This window comes from Macrotis lagotis, chromosome 1 (genome assembly GCF_037893015.1).
Source record: "Macrotis lagotis isolate mMagLag1 chromosome 1, bilby.v1.9.chrom.fasta, whole genome shotgun sequence".
In the NCBI taxonomy this organism is placed as follows: domain Eukaryota; kingdom Metazoa; phylum Chordata; class Mammalia; order Peramelemorphia; family Peramelidae; genus Macrotis; species Macrotis lagotis.
In genome coordinates, this window is record NC_133658.1 from 672,852,978 (window position 1) to 672,860,550 (window position 7,573).

A 7,573-nucleotide genomic window follows, 5' to 3' on the forward strand; every position below is an offset into this window, starting at 1 on the left:
AAGGTCTCATTTCTAAAATACCTAGAGAACCGTATCAAATTTATAAGCTTGCAAATAACGTCTCAATTGATAAATGTTCAAAGGATATAGTTTTCAAAAAATAAATTAAAGCTATATATAATCATTTGAAAAAATGCTCCAAATCATGATTGATTAGAGAAAGGCAAATTAAAACAACTCCAAGGTACCACCTCACACCTATCAGATTGGCTAAGATGACAGAAAGGAAAAATGATCAAAGTTGGAGAGGTTGTGGGAGCATAGGAACATTATTGCATTGCTGGTAGAATTGTGAATTGATCCAATAATTCTGGAATGCAAATATGGAACTATACCCAAAGAGCAATAAAATGTTCATACCCTTTGACTCAGCAATTCCAATTCTAGGACTATATCCAGAAGAAATCATAAAAAATGAGAAAAGTCCCACATAGTACAAAATATTCATGGGAACGTTTTGTATAGTGGTAAAGAATTTGAAATTGAAGGGATGCCCATCACTTGGGGAATGGTTAAACAAATCATGGCATATAGATATTTTGGAATATTATTGTTTATATTATACCATAAATGGTCAGATTCTAGAGAAGCATGGAATGAATTACAGAATCTGATGCTGCATGGGGTGCAGAACCAAGAGTACAATGCATACATTAAAAACAACATTTTGATATAATCAACTCTGATGGACGCAGCTGCTCTCAACAGTTCGGACAGTTAAGACAACCCTATTAGACTGACTATCCAAAGGAAGAAAAACATAGCAAAATAAAACAAAAGCCTTCAGAACCTGAGGCACACTGCATTCACATTTTTAAAAAAAATTAAATTTACAAGATTTACAAAATTTACAAAAACTATCTCTTCTGTATTTCTTTCCCTTAATCCTAGTTCCTCATACCAAAAATGCCTAATCTGTAAATATATTTAACAAAAATGTGTATGTACAATTTTAACCTGACTGTTTACTGTTGAAGGTAGGTATGTAGGGACAGAGAGTGGAAGGAAATTCTGTAACTTAAAAATATATCTAAGCATATGGATGAATGCTGAAAAACTTTCCTAAGAGCTATTTGGAAAAATAAAATATCAATTAAAATAGCCTTCAGGGCATCATAAAAGCACTTTGCTTGCCAAAGGAATCTTTAATAACTATAAAGAGACAGGGTTCTTGACTTGCAACAGATTTCTTAATCCTCAATAAAAGTTTGGGGAGGTGCACTAGTGTTAAATGAATCCTTAGTAGTAAAGGTAGTCCAAGGCTTTTTTTTATAGAGGTTAATAACTGAATGATGTCTTTCTGGATAAGCAGTATGAAAATTTAGTTTACTTTTCCTGCCCCTGTACATTTGACTCCTCAAAGGTGCTCCAGCCGTGTCTTAATGATAGCAAAATGCAAGATAATACTTTTTAGTTAGTTCATAAAAAGAATAACTCTCAGATATGTTTTAAAGTAGGTTTCCACTAAAATCTCTTCCAGCTTCAAAATCCTGTGATTTTAATGTTCTGTGATCCTTGTTCTTTGATTTTAGTATCCAAGTATGTCCTCCTCTTCCTGATGAAAGACAACAAAACAGTGTTGTCATGGAATGAAATATCTTCTTTTATCCTGAAAGCAATTACAAAAAATCCAGTTTCATACCTACATGTTTTTAGTATAGGGTGTGTTCTTCATTAAAATGTGTATATCATTTGTATGTATGAAAGGTAGTTCCTTCATCATCTTAATGTAATACTGAATATACGTTTCAAGTAGATAGTGAGGGGAAAGAACATTACAGCACTCTGAAATAAAAACAAAAAAGAGATAAACAACTGGATTCAGCATTTGATACAACTTCCTACTTTATCATCTTTTCTGGCTTGGTTCTATCAAACACTAAGTATTTTTGATTTATGGATCTTTTTTTTTTTCCTGGCTTACAGCTCTATTACTGAATAAGCAATGTCTATAAATGGAGGCAAAATTTAATTCATCCTATTCATTACTGGCAACTAAAAATGAAATGACTCCTCTAAATACCTGGATGCTTTCCACAAACTATTTATTTTAGAATAATTTTTTTCCTAGAGTAAATCTCTTTATTATATAGCTGTCCGGTCAGCAAACTAAAGATTCAATTTCCAAAAGTCCACCAAATGATGAGAAAAATGCAGTAGCTACTATATTTTTTTCTTTTATGACTAATAAAGATTTTTAGAAACTAATTTTTGGTAACAAATTTGCATGAATGATACTCTGATAACATCTTTTAAGATTCATTTGAAATTAAAGCTAATTGTTAAAATCAAAAAAATAGGTAAAATATTTAAAATATTTTCCTTTGGAAAAATCATCTTAGCCTTTGAGTTCTGACAAATATCTCCTTGCTAGATCTCGGCATTTTTACATGCCATTACTAAGTTTTTCTTTTTTTTTTAAATGTGAATAGCATATCTTATATCATTCATATAACCATATTAAAAGGTCTGATACTCATCTTTCAAAAGCTATCAAAATTCTTTTTGATTATATTGTTTAAAAATGGAAGGAAAATAAATATCTTCTTCAAAATTAATATTAGAGATTCAAAGGAGTAAAAAATAAAGAAACATTTCATTGGAAATTTATTTTATGACCCAAGAATTCTTTTGTGCTATAATTAACATTTCACTGATGCTTATGTTAGGCATTGGATTGTGAAATAAAATTTTAAAAATGAAAAACAGCAGGCCAAAAAGCAAAAACAAAAACATTCCTTGCAAAACAATTAAGAAAACTTTTATTCTTTTCTAAACCATAATTCACACTAATGTATGAATCAACACATATATACATACATAAATATAAACATACTTACATCTACACACAAACTAATCTCATTTGCTTCCTTCAAATCTTCTATCTTGGTACTGTCATCTAACAAATCAAGGCCACACTGCTTAGCATGAATTATAAGATTCTTCACAGTTTGATGTCTCTCTGACTTTATAATTAATTTTCACCTTGGATTGCACTTTATTCTCTCTTGTATGCATTCCCTTCCTTAAATCCTTTTAAACATTGCTCTTTGTATCTTAGAGTCACTTATATTCCATCTGTTGCTGTGGCACTCTGTCTAGTAAAATCTTTTAAAACTTAACTCTAGGAAGGAACCGAAGCCCGAGTCAAAGTAGAAGGTAAAGCCCAATCTGGAGCCTGAGCCCAAAGCCTCTTAGTGCTGCCCAAAGCCCAGGCGCCTGCGAACCAGCAGGAAGCCACCTACAGAGGGACCCCTGAGCTGCCTTCACAGCACTTCGCCCAGGCCGGAGCTGGAGCCAGACCTGCAGACAGCAGTGGGGACGACAAGGAGGAGCACTCCAGGAAAAGTAGAAAGAAACCCTGTGTAGCTTGTAGTCATGCTATTGCCATTTGGTTAATCTCCTAAATCTCCAGCAGACATCGGGAAGAATCTGAAGGAAAATATGGCAGTGTTAGAGAAGCAAGATATCTCCAACAAGAAAGCAGAAAAGACTATAGAAGAAGTTTCCAAAAAGATGGTTGCTATGACTGTCACCGCTTGCTCAGGAGCTCTACAACAGTGGCCTCCACAGCATGCTGTGGCTCGATGACTTACAGCTCATTGATTTTGAGGGCAAAAAAGATGTGGCCAAAATTTTCAACAACATCCTCAGAAGAGAAGCTAGTACAAGAACTTCTACATTTGAATATATCTGCACTCAAAAGATTATTTTGTTCATTACTAAAATGGTACAAATCTCTCGAAATTGCTCTTAATCATGAAATAATGCTGAGAGATTGCATCAGATATGAACCTCTTGACAACATGATTTTGTGGTCATAGCAGTTTTATGATTTCTTCAGATATGTTTGAAATGTCAGCATCTGACATAGCTTGAGATGCATTTGCTACATTCAAGGATTTACTTACAAGACACAAATTGCTGAGTGCTGAACTTTTGGAATAGCATTATAATAGATTCTTCAGTGAATATGAAAAATTATTTCATTCAGAATATTATGTGACAAAAAGACATTTGCTCAAGCTTCTTGGGGAACTTCTGTTAGACAGACACAACTTCTCAATTATGACAAAATATATTAGTAAACCTGAGAACCTCAAACTGATGATGAAGCTTCTGCGAGACAAGAGTTGCAGCATAGTTTGAGACCTTCCGTGTCTTTAAGGTGTTTGTAGCCAAACATAACAAAGCCAATCCCAGACATTCTTCTGAAGAACCAAAGGAAACCAATTGAGTTTCTCAGCAAGTTTCAGAATGACAGGGACCAAGGATGAACAATTTAATGATGAGAAGACCTATTTAGTTAAACAGATCAGAGATTTGAAGAGACCAGCACAGCAAGAAGCTTAATTTCCAATAAACAAACATCTAAAATATTAAACCTCAAGTCAACACTTGCTGTTAGATATTCAGCATCAGGCACTCATACTGATTCATGAGCAACACTACAGCTAATCTGCTGTTCAGTGAATGGTTTTTCATTTTCCTTTTTTTCCTTTTTTTTAGTCCAAGTTGAAAAACATAGCTGCTGCTTTCTTGCACATTAGTGCACCATGTACACCTTGTCTTGATCTTTCTGTCATTTCAGAATCCAAAGCCAATACTTGGTGAGGGCTCCCTCCAGGTTAGCCTAAGTCTGCTTTAGGAGAGAAGGCAGGAAAGGAAGTTGAACCCCAGGTGGCATGCTTGCCAATCTGACCAGTCAATACATTTGCACTTATTTGTGGAGAGATCCCAGTGCACTTGGCACCCTTGGGATCCAATTGTCAGCCTTGATTTAAAAAAAGAAAGACACAAACCAAAGCAAAATGTTCAGTGCCTTAATTATAATCAAAGGGGAACCATATCCACAAGATGTACTCTGGGAGATAGTATATATATATATATATATATATATATATATATATATATATATATATATATATATATATGCTTTTCTGTGCTTTCTAGAAAAACAACTTTTTTTTTGACATTTGATTTGGTTTATTTGAGACTTGTCAACCTGGAAATGTTTAAGAGTTTCCCTTCTTCTTATTTTTTTGAAGTTTTTTTATGACAGTAGAACTATCAGTGGCATTTCATTTCAACAGTGCTTACAAATTTCTTTTGTTTATAACTAATAGACTACTCATTTCTTTAAAATTATTTAATTTGTACAGTACAAGAACATTATTGTATTAGTCTATAACTATTACCTAATTTTGAGTTTTTGCCAAAAGGAATGCTCCTATGTAATTTAATCTCTCCAATCTCATGGAAATGATGATTTCACACTTCCCTGACTACTTTCTGCAGAATTCAAGGGAATTACAACCAACAAATTATTTGTATTCTCTTCTCCACCTGGATACCATCCATTAGAGTAGGCTCAGATAGAAGTTGGAGTCACTAACCTGTATTCTTCCTGGAGAATATTGGCCAAACCAAGAAATACATGATAAAGGCGATGCTCAATTACTGCTTATTCTTTGGGTGAGGGGTAGGGACCTCTGTAGAGCACCCTCTTTTCTTTCCTAGTGTCTCCGTGGTCCAGTACAGTAGATATGGACTGAAGTATAGAAGTCCTGGCTTCTTGTGGACCATGACAAGTTCTTACTTATAGACATTCTGCAAGAAAAGTCCCCCCCCTTTTCCCCTGCTCTCCCCACCCCCCTTTTCCTGTCCCTAGGATAGTGCAAATGATTAGTATTTACAAAGAACTGATGTTGCATCACTTTTGTTACTATGACCACAACAAAACAACTCCTATTGAAATGGATCTGATTAAGAATGGTCTCTATTCTGTTGCCAAGTTAGCCAGGATCACAACTCAACAACTTTTGGATCAGATTCTAAAAGTTCAAATGCTGCCTGACTGCAGCCAGTTAAGGACTTTATAGAGTTACCCATCCTTCACTATTTAAATTATTTCTCTGCTGGTAGAATGGGACTCTGGATTGATATTTCTGTTCATTTTTAAAGTGTTCATGAAAGAAAGCCAACTGAGAAACTTACTCTTTTTTAGGGTTGTTATTTTTTTAGATTTTTCAAGGCAGTGTGGTTAAGTGGCTTGCCAAAGGCCTCACGGCTAGGTAATTATTAAGTGTCTGAGGCAAGATGTGAACTCAGGCACTCCTGACTCCAAAGCCAGTGCTCTATCCACTGTGCCACCTAGCCACCCCAAGAGACTTATTCTTAAGCAAATGGAGTTCATTCAGTTCTATTTAATGTAAATGATACTCAGTATTATAATTGGTATTTTTAAAGTGATCTGAAACTAATCTGTGTAAAATAATTCACATTTCCTATTGGAAACAGAGAAAGTGATTCAACTTCTGGAAAATGAAATTTCCATTCTTTTTAGAAAGGCACAAGTGGCCACAAGTATTGTAGGTATTATTGTTTGTGTTGTCCGGCACTGTACGATATGTGGTTTTAGTGCAGATACCCTGATCACTGTTGAGTGGAACACAATTTATTTACCAAGATATTTCTCAGAACATCAAAGCTTCTACTTTGGCAGTGTGTCTTTGCATTAAAGCTTTCTGTTCATAGAACAAAAAATAGGAGGGGGGATGTATGTGAAATCGAGCCTAGGCATGGGACTATCCCATTGGGTTCTAGAGGCAGTTGCTATGGTATTTTTTCTTTATTTTTTTAAACAGAATGTGTAAACATTGAGAATGAAGAAAAAGTTGTGTTTTAGAGTTCAGATCATTTGACATGTTTGTAGTATGGAAAACTTGTCCTGAAAGTGTTTTTTTCTCAAGTTTTAGGAAGGCTTGCATAGACTAAAAAGCAGCTATTTCATGGGACTTTTACCCCTAAAAAAGTAGAGATGTATACAATTATAACTACTGCAAATAAAAGCATTTAATTTTGCCCAAGGAAAATGAATTTATATTGGAAATTCTGGCTGGCCCTGCAATTTAAATTGAAATAAAATTTTGAAGAAAGAAGCAAACAAAAAATCTTAGCTCCTGTTCAGGTTTTTATCCTCCAAGAAACTTTCCTTGATTTTCTCAGGTGGTAATATTTAGTCTAACTTGAATCTCACATAACAATTTGCTATTTAGTATGGTAATGATTTAGTAGAATTCTACAGTCAGGAAAGGTCATTGAAATTCAGTTCCAAAACTTGTCAATGCATGATACCATTTTTTTCCTGGATCAGTTCAACTGCGAAAAATAAAAAATAAAATGTAATAAGATGACCATCTATAATTGATTTGTGGGGAAACTTTCCCATTAGATTCATCAAGTTTTATTGATATTTGATTAAAATCAAATAAAAACAAAAACAATTTTAAATGGCCATGGCATCATGAATTTGAAAGGTTCCAAGGACTCTCAAAAGGTATCTGACCCAATTTGCAAAGGAAATAAATTGTCATTGTAATATTTCTAAAAAGTATTCTTTCAGTCTCTGCTTCAAGACCTTTAACTAGGAGGAAGCTTTCTCAAACCTTTGGGAAAAGTCCATTCCTCTTGGAGACAGCTTAATAGGAATTGTCAAAAAGCCTAAATTTGTCCTTTTGTAGCTTTCACTTAATTTCCCATTCTGCTCTCTAATATTAAACAGTGTTGTTGT

The 7,573-nt window shown here is 34.2% G+C and overlaps 1 pseudogene; it reads left to right on the plus strand.

Annotated features, from left to right (window-relative positions):
* The first annotated feature begins 3,378 nt into the window (after positions 1-3,378).
* Positions 3,379-4,353, plus strand: LOC141522823 (calcium-binding protein 39 pseudogene; annotated as a pseudogene).
* Positions 4,354-7,573: the final 3,220 nt, after the last annotated feature.